Source organism: Bubalus bubalis, chromosome 6, assembly GCF_019923935.1.
Source record: "Bubalus bubalis isolate 160015118507 breed Murrah chromosome 6, NDDB_SH_1, whole genome shotgun sequence".
Classification (NCBI taxonomy): Eukaryota; Metazoa; Chordata; class Mammalia; order Artiodactyla; family Bovidae; genus Bubalus; species Bubalus bubalis.
The window spans coordinates 7,409,553-7,421,781 of record NC_059162.1 but is presented as its reverse complement, the minus strand read 5'-3'; the positions used below and the strand labels follow the sequence as shown (position 1 = coordinate 7,421,781).

At 43.8% G+C, this 12,229-nt stretch overlaps 1 protein-coding gene across 8 annotated transcripts in view; it reads left to right on the top strand.

Annotated features, from left to right (window-relative positions):
• LOC102414663 (carboxyl-terminal PDZ ligand of neuronal nitric oxide synthase protein) overlaps window positions 1-12,229 on the top strand; it is a 359,817-nt gene that overhangs the window by 38,693 nt on the left and 308,895 nt on the right. The window contains exon 1 of one of the 8 annotated variants that reach the window (XM_045165985.1): window positions 11,769-11,866. The exons of the other annotated variants lie outside the window; for them this stretch is intronic. The gene's annotated coding sequence lies outside the window, so the exon portion shown is untranslated. Of the gene's footprint in view, window positions 1-11,768; window positions 11,867-12,229 lie in introns of those variants that run through there. 8 annotated transcript variants of the gene reach the window in all.

Here is a 12,229-nt window from a genome sequence, read left to right as displayed (position 1 = left end):
AACATTAATGACTGGAGTTGTATCAGTATTCACTAACATAGCAAATTGCCAACCATAGGTGTTAGTTTCTGCAAAAATCCCCTCGTCAGTATGTGTTAAGTGAAAGGGCAATATATAATTTACTTAAGAAGGGAAAGAATGTTTTTACATTAAAAAAGAATAAACCAGAAAATAATAATTTAGAAAATGGTTATTCTCAAAAAAAGGGAGGTAATAGGCTGGAGGGAAAAGAAAGAAAATTTTGCCTTCTCTAAAGATACCTTGTTTTTTAGTTTGGCTTTGAATCATGCAAATTTTAAACATGGTTTTAAAACTAAATAAAAAACAGGCAGTCCCTGAGAAAAGCAAATAAATCTGTGTATTGAGCTGGTTGGCATAACCCACAGAGAAGAACTCTGCCAACTGGCTTTAAAACAGTGATTTGATTATACATTCCTAGTGACATATATCATAAAGATACCAAAAGTGCAGAAAAATTCTAAGTGGTTTTTCATTATTATTATTGTTGGTGTTGGTACTGTTATTCTGAGACCCTTCTATGTGTATTGTGGGAAAGAGTAAACAACTAATTACATTGGTGGGAGAAAGGAAACCAGCTAAAAACAATGAGATAAGTAAAATCCCCATAGTCTTGAATTTGAATTGGACATATGTATGAGCTCATAAAGTAGTTTGTTATTAAAAAAACGTCTACCATCACAACATTGTTTACTAATCGGTTGTACCCCAATACAAAATAAAAAGTTAAAAAATTGTTCTAGCACCGTCCACTGGCAAGGCCCAGAAACAATGACAATGAGTATTCCTAGTGTTTGTACAGTGATTGCCAAGTACAGTTTCTTTTTTACTTTTTTAATTTATTTATTTTAATTAGAGGCTAATTACTTTACAATATTGTGTTGATTTTGCCATACATCAACATGAATCCGCCACGGGTGTACACGTGTTCCCAAGAACCAGGGCTCTTTGAAGAAATATCTGTTTTCCAGTATGGGGCAGGAGATAGAAGAAAGATATAAGATAGAATCATGATTTCACACCAGAAAACAAGGAAGGACCTCCAAGTTCATGTTACAAAAGAACCAACTTGAAGAGGCTTCATTGCCCAAAGTTTGCAGAAGGAAAGTTATGTCCAACCTAAACAGCATATTCAAAAGCAGAGACATTACTTTGCCAACAAAGGTCCATCTAGTCAAGGCTATGGTTTTTCCCGTGGTCATGTATGGATGTGAGAGTTGGACTGTGAAGAAGGCTGAGCACCGAGGAATTGATGCTTTTGAACTGTGGTGTTGGAGAAGACTCTTGGGAGTCCCTTGGACTGCAAGGAGATCCAACCAGTCCATTCTGAAGGAGATCAGCCCTGGGATTTCTTTGGGAAGAATGATGCTGAAGCTGAAACTCCAGTACTTTGGCCACCTCATGTGAAGAGTTAACTCATTGGAAAAGACTCTGATGCTGGGAGGGATTGGGGGCAGGAGGAGAGGGGATGACAGAGGATGAGATGGCTGGATGGCATCACTGACTTGATGGATGTGAGTCTGGGTGAACTCCGGGAGTTGGTGATGGACAGGGAGGCCTGGCGTGCTGCAGTTCATGGGGTCGCAAAGAGTCGGACACGACTGAGCGACTGAATTGAACTGAAGGGAAAAGAGACATTTTACAAGTGGTACTTTAGGGCGATCAAAGAGCTGATGAAGGGAAGAGGGAAGCTTCTCTTTAGAAGAAGTAAAGCTAAGAAATAAAGAAGGAATGATAAAAATCGTTACCATTTTGTAACACTTCATAAACTCACGAATCCAGGCAATGAACAACAAGGACGGCTGACGGCATAAAAGACGCGGTACCTCTTGGCGCAGCCTGGCCAGGAAAACTGAACCTAATAGCATCAAACCTCCAGGTTTCACACATGTTTTTTTAATGATACACACGGGGCAGAGGAATGTATTAAACAGTACCATGGGAATGCAGTCAGCAAAATCCAGACTATTGAAAATGCCATAGGGAAATAACCTAGGTTTTAAAATAATTACCAGCATTAAGTTATGAAAGAAGTAGTAGGTAAACCTGTAGGTTAGAACAGACATATTGACAACCAGTTGTTGTGTTTGGATGTAGTTTGGATTTTAATTAGAACAAACTTCAAAAATCTTTTGTGACAGACAGGCAAAACTTAAATACTGGCTATTTGATGAAATAAATTGGTAATTATTTTCAGGTGAAATAATTTTGCAGTTATATTTTAAAGAAAGGTCTTAGTCTTTTACAAATGCATACTGAGTCCATAGTAGTCTCATGATTGTGCTTTTTGTGTTTCTGTGGTATAGGTTGTAACTTCTTTCTCATTTCTGATTTTATTGATGTAGGTGCTCTCCTTTATTTCCTTGACGAGTTTGGCTAAAGGATTATCAATTTTGCTTATCTTTTCAAAGAACCAGATTTTAGTTTTATTGATCTTTTCTGTTTTTCTTTTCTTTTCTTTTTTTTTTTACTCTATTTCTTTTATTTCTGCTCTAATATTTAGGATTTCTTTCATTCTACTAACTTGGGTTATATCTGTTTTTCTTTTTTTGGTTCCTTTAGGTGTAGGGTTAGGTTTATTTGGGATTTTTCTTGTTTCCTGAGGTAAGCTTGTGTCTCTATAAACTTCCCCTTTAGAACTGTTTTTGCTGCATCATTTACTTTCAAAATAATATGATGGCTGGGATTTGCTTTAAAATAAAGGGCTCTTGAGGAACTGGGTGGATGTCATGGGAGTTCATTCATTGTACTGTCCTCTCTCCTTTCATGTATGCTTAAGGTTTTCATTGGTAAAACTTTAAATGAAAATAGCATTCTTAACATAAATATGGCTCAGAAGAGGTGAATTTCTGAAAAGTTATATAAAATGGGATTCTATATTAAACCTCATTTTCATTTTGTCTTTGTACATTAGAAATCAGTTCCTAGAGGGAAACAGAACACCCACAGGGTGTCTGGAATCACTTCTGGTTTTAATTCAGGGATTCAGCTGCTCAGCAAGCCCTCTCAGCCCATGACTGCTGAGGGAGACCATTCACGCTTGCTCCCTTGGAACACCATTCATAAAAAGACTTCTTGGTGCGGAATATGATTGTCCTTTTAATCTGGCTCAGTCTTCTTTATCATTACCTCGAGCCAACTGCAGACTGTAGTGTTTCTGTGGATGGAAAAGAATGTTTTCCTAGTCCCAAGTGTTCAAGGGCCCTTTGAAAAGCCATCAACCTAGAGATGGTCTGTGACTTCCAAGTGTCACTTGGCCAATTAGTGGAATAGTTGGGATTTGAACCAGAGCCTCCAGACTTCCACTGCCCTGCACTCTACACTTTGCCCTTATTATTTGCCCTGGGTTAAATTCTGTGTGTTGTTTCCCTGTGTGATGAAGGGTGCCTGTATTCTTTGCTGAGATGCCAACGTGTTGTTTGAGAGAATTTTTGCCCTGAATAATTTATAGACCACTGTGCCTCTCTGGGTACCATTCACTAGCCAGATAACTAGTCTAAGGAAATGAACACAGCCTCCAGGGTCTGAGGAATATTAAACTGGGGATGAGGACATTTTTAATATTGATAATACTTACTCATAAATATAGTGCTGTGAAGTTTGGCAAGTGTTTCACATAAATACACCGTCTCATTTGTTCCTCTCTCCTCACCTGCTCTTATCAGTGATGGAGTGGCTTGTCAAGTCAGAGACTGTGGTCAGGGTCTTCTGACTCCAGACGCCATGCTCTCTCGTCTTTGTCACGCCACCCTTTTCTGTTAGCAGACGTTGGAACTAGTAACGTGTGATGCCTTTAGATGACGTCAGCGACCCATGGCTGTTAGAGCACAGACTGTTGCCGTTGCTGTCAGCGCCATCGACGTTACCAGATGCATCATGATTACTACTGAAGTCAGTTTGGGACTTACTGTGTGTTGGCCATGGTAGGAAACAGGATTTCTAATATTTAAAAACAATAAAATTCTAATACAAACCCTGTTATTGGCATACATATGAAAATCTTAATAGCTGTGGGAACTTGGGTAGAATTAAATACTTTCCCAAGGTCCCAGGACTGATAAAGAGCTGAACCAGGATTTGAACCCAAGTGTGTGTGATGCCAGGGCTTGCTCTTGCTTTGACTCAGCCACTGGTTTTCACTAATTCATTCAATTAACAGGTATTTACAAATGAGCACCTAGTCCGTACCCGGTTCTTTTCAGACACCAGGGATATATTTGAGAACAAGACAGACATGCTCTCTTGTCCTTAAACAACTTAAAACTGGTGGTGTGAGGCAGTTAAACAAGATATTTTAAGGCAACGATGAGGGAATAAAACTGGGCAGTGTGACACAGAACATCTAAAGTGTGTGACTGGGGTGCTGTTTTAGGCTGATCGGAGGCTCCTCTGAGGATAGATAGGACTTGAGTAGATAGAGGGAATCCTGGAGGAGTGCATGGCGACCCACTCCAGTATTCTTGCCTGGAGAGCCCCATGGGCAGAGGAGCTTGGTGGGTTGCAGTCCATGGGGCTGCAAAGAGTCGGACAGGACTGAGCGACTAAGCACAGCACAGACAGAGGGAACAAGGGAAAATTAAGCCCGATTGTAGGCACTGGCTTGGTATGTCTGGGAAACAGGAAGAGGCTACAGGAGGGGATGTGGAAGCTGATGGGAAGGGCAGGGTTGCCTATCCCGTGGTGAGCACAGATCTGCAGTGAGCTCCTCCATGCTGACGTGGGCATAGCTAGGGTAAGGAGTTAATGCCTTTGACCATGGAGTAGAGCTCACTGACCTGTGAGTGGTCTTGTTGCTGAGAAGTTCCATTCCAGAGGAATGACATATTTCTCCATGATTGGTGGCTGTCTCATCTCAAAACTAGTAGGACAAGTATAGGGCGAGACCTGGCTTGATGGTGGGAGTTGAAAACAATTTTAGGGTCTTTAGTGACATTGAGTGGAAGCAGTGTCAACAGGATGATGTGGTTGCCAAAAAAGTTGCTACAGTCAGAAGCTTCCCTGAAGGATGAAGCATGGAGAGGTGTAGTGCCTGCCAAGTACAAGGAGGATGTTCCTGGCCAAAAATGGAATAGGCTTCTCGGGATGCTGGTGCATTCCCTCACAGTTGATGAGAAACTGCACTGCTCCTTGTCGGGAGTGCTGCGAGATGATTTAAGCCTGGGCTGGAAGTGGGGGAGGACTGGGTGATCTCTGGGCCTTCCAGCCTGCAGTCCTGAGGGCCCCATTGCTGGGGTGGCAGTCCGTGGTAATAGTGGTTAGCAGCAGTTTATGGGAGATGAAGGATCCAGAACCTGAATTTTGTTGCTGTCCACGTCACAGTCGAGGCCACTGGTCCGTCGTGCCTGACTTCTTGTTGCACTGTTACATAGGTCACCAGTTCACTCTGGGATCCCGACTGTTCTCAGTGCGGTCTTACTTGACGCATTTCTAGATTTTCCAGCTTCCTGGTACCATCTGTCTGTAATCACACTTTGCAGGCTGCCTCCTTGTCAGCAGCCTGCCTGCCTGTCTCATAGCTTGGGAACTAGATGTATTCTCAGTGACTTGCTGTCCTTAAAATTTTTGCTTGACGTGGTCAACAGAGGTACTGTATAGCCTCTGTGGAAGCCAGCAAAAGCCTTAGAACAGAGGCTTCAGTTGTCATATCATGGGAAGAGCATCGCGGCCTTCGATATAAGAGCCCTTTGTCATTGGGCTCTGTGTGCACAGCCTTGGACACCTCTTTCAACATCCCTGGACTCCAGTTCTTTTATCTCTAAACCAGTTGATGGTTTTAGAACAGTGGCTGTCTGTAGAGCCCAATCCAACTCTGAGATCGTTCAGAAGTGTTCTTTGCCCATGCTCTGCACCATCAGAAACATAATTGGACTTTTAGACAGGCTCTGACTTCTGAAAACTTGCCATCAGAGACCTTCTGACATATCCATGAGTCCGTACCTGGTACCGTGTCTCATTTAAAAGACAGGCACCCGGTACATTATTGAACAGTTCAGTCTGTAGTGTGATGAAGATGTCACATCTGGAAAAGGGATGTGTGTTTTTTTCTTTTCACTACTTAGGTTAAATCATTTGACTTAAGAACTCCCTCAAGTATAGGCATGCATACACCATAGGCTGAGTATATTAGCAGTTTAAGCGTGTCAGGGACATGAATGCAGTTGTCCCTGGTATCCATGGGAGATTGGTTCCAGGAGCCCCCTCTCCACCCCTCCCTCATACTAAAGTCTGAGAATGCTCAATCCCTTATATCAAATGGCATAGTCCCGCGGTTGGTGGACCCTGCGGTTGGTGAAGGGCTAACTATAAAAGCAGTACTTTAGACATACTATTTATATTCTCTATAGCAACTCTGCAGGGTGAGTTGCTATAATTTCCAGTGAAAAGATGAGTGAATTCAAAGAGGTGAAATAGCCTCTTGAAGGTTCTCTGGCCCTTCCATTTTGTCGGACATCAGCGTTTGTGCTTTTTCTGACATGTGGGCTGCTTCTTAAATAGGCCTGCCAGTCGCTGGGGTGTACTGGGCAGGGGAGATGGGGAAAGGGTCACTGGAGGAGACAAGTTGACAGGATCCAAAGTGAAGGATCTTGGTGTCTGGAGATGGGGTGAGAGGAAGATGACCGCTTTCCTCTCCTCCCCATGGCCTTGTGGGGAGGTCGATTTGGGGTGGCCTTGCTTCCCATAGTAAGCACGGTGGTTGGGGCAGGACTGGAGGCAGTCCAGGAATGACCCGGCTGGCAGGACATTTGTGCACCAGGCCTACGGAAGTGTCTGGTGTCCCTGTGGAGGCCTGCCAGCCTTGCGTTGGGGTGTGTTTGGGACTCGGGCTGCTGAGGAGACTGTCTCTGTTATCCTCGCTTCATCTCTTAGGAGGGAGGGCAGCTGCAGGAAAGTGCCTGCCTCTGGGTGCTCCTGAGCACCCTTCTCGTGTGGGAGAATAATGTCATGATAGAGAGCTTGAAAACTCAGAGCTTACAGAGAGAATGTTTCAAGTAGTGAGGTGGAATATACGGTTCCCTTTCCTCATAGTCTTAGTTTAAGGTAACACAGTGTTTGGCACATAAGCCATTTCTTAATTTGAATGGGAAGAACTGTGCTATCATTTGTCATAAACCCCAGTGTTGGAAGAGGCCATGTTTCTGCCTAGCAGGACAGGATCACCCTGCTTCACTGACTGTCAGCCACAGTTCACCCAGAGAAACAGACCAGTTGGAAAGAGAGAGGTGTATGAAGAGATTTATACCTGGGAACTGGCTTAGATGGTTGTGGGCGCTGTTAGGCAAGTCCAGCATTTTAGGGCAAGCTCTCAGACTGGAGATCTTGGGCATGGACTGAAGCTGCTGTTCCCTGGCAGGATTTTTCTTCATGGAATTCTCAAGCCCATTTAGATTACTGAGGATAATCTTAAAGTCAACTGATTATGGATCTTAATCATATCTACAGAATGTGTTTACAGCAACACCTGGATTAGTGTTTGATTGGATGACTGGGTACTGTAGCCTGGCCAGGTTGACATATTCAAAACCCTATCACATCTGGTAAGCTATCCTATTTGAAAATTAATCTGGAGAGTTGGGTGCATCCTTGGTAGCCCACTACCTCACTAGCTTGGTAGCCCAGCCTCCTGTTCCACAACTCTCCCTGCTGGGATATAATCATCAGGTCTAAAGAAAATTCCACAGGTCTCACTTAGACCTGTCTACCCAGACCGTCACGGTCTTGAACTTTTGTTATATTCGTTTGTACTTCTGCTTTATAAGTATGCTTAAGTCTTCTTTTGTGTATCCATGACCTTTGGAAGTCACGGAAGTTGGAAGTTCTTACAGGAGTAGGGTGGTACCTTCTGTTGCCTTTGTCTGTTTTTGGTCTTAATCCATGCTGCCATGCTCTAAGTGGCTTCTCAGGGAACAGTGACTGACTTCTGGGGCCCAGAATGGCCAAGATTCTCTCCTCATGGAAGAAAAAGCAATTTGTTTTGTTTGTGCACCAGATATATTGTCAAGTGCCCACTATGAGCTGGGGATTTTTCTATGTACTGAAGATGTAACAGTGAACAAAACACTACCCTGCTCCTTTGGAGCTTTAAAAACTGTCATGGGTGTTGGGGATGTGGGAAGAGGGAAGGAGGGTCACAATGAATCACTGTACGAGTGAAATGAACTAGCTAATTGCAGAGAGTGCTAAGTGTGTTGAGGAAAATAAAGCAGGGTACTGTGACTCTAAATTTTGTTGGTTACTTTCTGAGTAACCAAGTAATGACTTCCACGTTGCATGATGTTGGGCACATTCATCTCTTTGAGCCTAGATTTTCCACCTGGGATAAGAAGCCGTGAGATGGACTTCCCTGGTCGTCCAGAGGTTGGGAGTCTACCTGCCAATGCAGGAGACACGGGCTCAATCCCTGATCCAGGAGGATTACACATACCACAGGACAGCCGGGCCCATATGCCACAACTACTGAGCTCTCACACTGTAGAGTCCGTATACCACAGCTGTTGAAACCCAGGCACCTAGGACTTGTGCGCTGAAACAAGAGACGCCACTGCCATGAGGGAAAAAAAACCCAAAAAAACAAATGAATCTCTGAGATGTTTGGAGTCTGAGCCACCTGTGGTGGGAGCCATTGTAAGTTTTTGGCAAGAGGTTCTAGGAAGATGAGTTGTCTAGAAAAAACCTTTCAGGGTACTTGGAGCTTTGTTCTTCAGTGTGGTTTGTTGTCCAGCAGCATCAGGATCATTGGAGATCATGTTAGATGCAGACCCTCAAGCCCTGTCTCAGACCCTCTAAATCAAATCCTTAAGTGCTTTGCTTGTATGTTAAAGTTTGAGAAACACTGGCGTGCAAGAGGCTGAGGGCAATCCAGAAGGCTACTGGAGCACTTTCGGTGTAAAGTTTTAGATTCAGAAAAGAAATGGAGAGGAAAAAAGAAAATGAATCCAGCAGGTTATTTTGGCTGATTTTATCCTGGGTGAGGTCATTCTGTGAAGAATTGACCTTTAAGAAATGGACTTATTACCAAAATTGCCAATACTGGGAGGTATGAGGTTTAAAATAATGAGCACTTGAACTAGACTCTACATATAGGACGTTTTCTTCCTGGGTCCCAGAGCCCTTCCAGATGTCAAATATACAAGGTAGCAGGTTGTTTGGAAAGAAGTTGGAAACAGCCTTTATCATAAAGGATGTTCAAGTTACCGTTGCTGGATGTGTCAGTCTGCTTCTTCAGGAATGTTGCCTTTACAGATCTAGTCCCAGACTTTGGGCTGTTGCGCCCTGGCCTCTGAAGTGTGTGCTCTGGGTCACAGCCTCGGTCACCGTCTCCAGAAGCTAGGTGATGGCTCCCCTTTGCGTGCAGGTCACTGCGTCACTGTCTTCCTGTTTAGTTGTGACTCCTAGGCTTGTTGTGTGCTAATCCTTTTGCAGGTTGGCTGCTTCTTGATGCCCTGTGGGAGACTCTGTGATCCTCTCTCTTCAGTGTTTCCAGCACAGGTTGCTCCCTAGTAAAATTGTGTGGACAGCTATCCATTCAGGCGATTGACATTCTTGTGTACTTTATCCCCCAGAGGACGAATCTTTCCTCCTCAGGTTTCATCTTTTGTCTTTCCTGGAATCCATTGCTCTAAGGGTGTTTACATCATTCAACACTTGCTTTGTATTGGGCGTTGTTCATGTTCTGTATTTACTGCACCTACAATTCAGAAAAGATCTTGGCTGAGCTGGTAACTTAATATGATAGATTTGTATTATGTCACCTTGGAATCAGTCCTAGTTAGGGACAATTGTGAATGCTGTGAGGTTTTCTTTCAAAAATAGTGTATTCCAGAGATGACATAAGCGGAAAAGACAACGCGGCAGGCAGAGGACAGGTCCAGTTTCTGATTGAACATCTTAGCATTATGATTTGTTGACTTTACCAATTCAGGATGAGTGGGTGTCTTAGAAGTGACCGTAGATGATGCAAACACAGCTCCACCTGCCCCTTTCCTCTAGCATCCTCTTTAACAAGTGGAATTTCCTCAGAGACATTTCCCTGTATATTTTTTGATGCTTCTACATAGATCTGTGGGCTCTTTTTGGGAGAGCCCAAAAGAGCTTGTTCCATCAGCTTTGAAACAAGAGGCAGCCTTTGTTCAGCCTGAATCAGAGTTAAGCCCATTTCATTTTTTAAGTTATTTGAGTTCTCATGAAGCTTCTTGCAGATACATATACTGAGGGAGTAAGAAGAGAGTTAAAAGTGCCTCTTGAATGAAGTTAATTCATTTTCTAGGGTATAATCTAATAATCAGAAAATGCCGGCTTTGGTGTCCTGGGTTTAGGAGCTCATTTTATGCATTTTGTTCTGTTTGCATTGGCTGTGTCTTCAGATCCTGCAGGTTTCCATACATCGGTCCTCTTTATCAGATTAATGTCAGGCAGTAGTGACTAGATGCATGTGGATTCATCTGTTATTGCTTAATGGATTGTAGTCTGTGTCTGACACTTGACTGCCGACTTCTTGGTAGCTATTTTTTTTTAAACTGAATTCTTGCCAGGTAATTTACCATGAATTTTTCTTTCTGTAGACAGGGAGGCATGAACTCATGCACTCTAGCGTTTGTCCTTTTTGTCTGAGAGGAAAGGAGGGAGACAAAGGGAAGCCCAGGGACATATCCGCTCAGAGCCTTGCACCTTGTGGAATGCCAGCTAAGACTCTCCACCGAAACTGCCCACCTTGGGCCTCCTGGCCTTCCAGGCATGTTGTTGAGCCCACTGGTGAGTGAATGTGCCACTGTGCTCCTGGAGTAAAGAGGGACTGGTGCCCTGAATGCACCTTGTCTGGCTGCAGCTTGGAGACCTTTTAGTTCTCTTTCTACTAAGGGTCCCACTGTGAGTACTTGTTGAGGCTGTATCCTTCCACCCCTCCAGGAAGGTCTGTGCCGGAAAAGCTGCCTGGCACACGTGCATGCGTGTGTGTACAAATACCGAGGACCTTCCATCACCTCCTGGGGACCTTAGAGACCCGTCACAGCTTCTTGCCATCTGATGACGGAGAAGCCTTCCTTCTTCTTCTTTTGGCATTTTTGTCTCTACTTTCTAACACATCAGCCAGTGAACATTTGTTTTATCTCCTGGGCACCAGACACATCTCGTTGTTCTTCATAAAATTGTTAGGAGAAGATAATGGCTGAAAAGATTATGAGATGTTTCCTCAATGCCAGTTGCTTAGCAGGTGCTGTGATATTACAATTTTTTTTTTTAAAGAAAAACCTCTCTAGCCTCCATGCTTTTTCTTTCATGATTAACCAGTGTTTGTAGAGCCCTTATGTGTACCCATCATTTTTGAATAGATATGCTAGTCAATTGATAGTTTTCAATTTGCTCGCTATGTACTAAGCGCTCACTGTATGTCCAGGGCTGTGCAGGAGATTGGGGTCAAAGTGGGGGTGAGTGTCTGTTCACTGGGGAAGAGTCAAAACTTTGCTCCGGGAGGACCCTTTGTTCTTTTGAGTTGTGGATCCTGTGAAAATCTAATGAAAGTTTTGGCTTCTCTCAGAAAACTGCTCATAAGCAGACACCTTAGCATAGTACTTCCGGGGGCCCATGGAATCCATGAGAAAGTCCATGAGATCCCTACAAGCCCAGCATACGAGCCACTTGCCCTGATGGTATGACAGGCCGCTTAAGAGACTTGTCATCAGATTTGTCATCATGTGCATTTTGGGAGGTAGAGGTACTAATTTCTGGACCTTCATAGTGTGTGTTCTTTTTAAAAGAAGCTGGATCATTTCACAGTCATAATAAGCTGACGAGGGTCTGCTTGGGACCATGGATGGAACTTATTCCAGTAGCCTGTGAAGAAGAGCATTGAGAGGTAGGGAGCTGGTCATCCTGGCGTTCACCTGCCTCCATCCTGGTGTGGGGTCTGGGAGCTCCATGTCTGGCACAGGCAATGAGGAGCCTGGCTAACTGGGAAGCATTTACTCTGCAGCCATAACTGCAGACAGCAAGCCCATGTGTCTGCATGTCCCTGGGAATGGTGTCGGGATGCCCCTGCTTTGGCGTGTTTCACTAAAGCTGAGCTATCTGCTGGGTTTACTCCATACTCCACAAGAGCCAAGAAACAAAAAGCAACGCATGGCAGAAAAGAAGCAGAGGTGTACTTCTGTGTTCATTTTTATTTAAAAAATGCCAACATGATGGGAGTTCAGTCAGTTTAGGAGAAGTAGTAGGAACC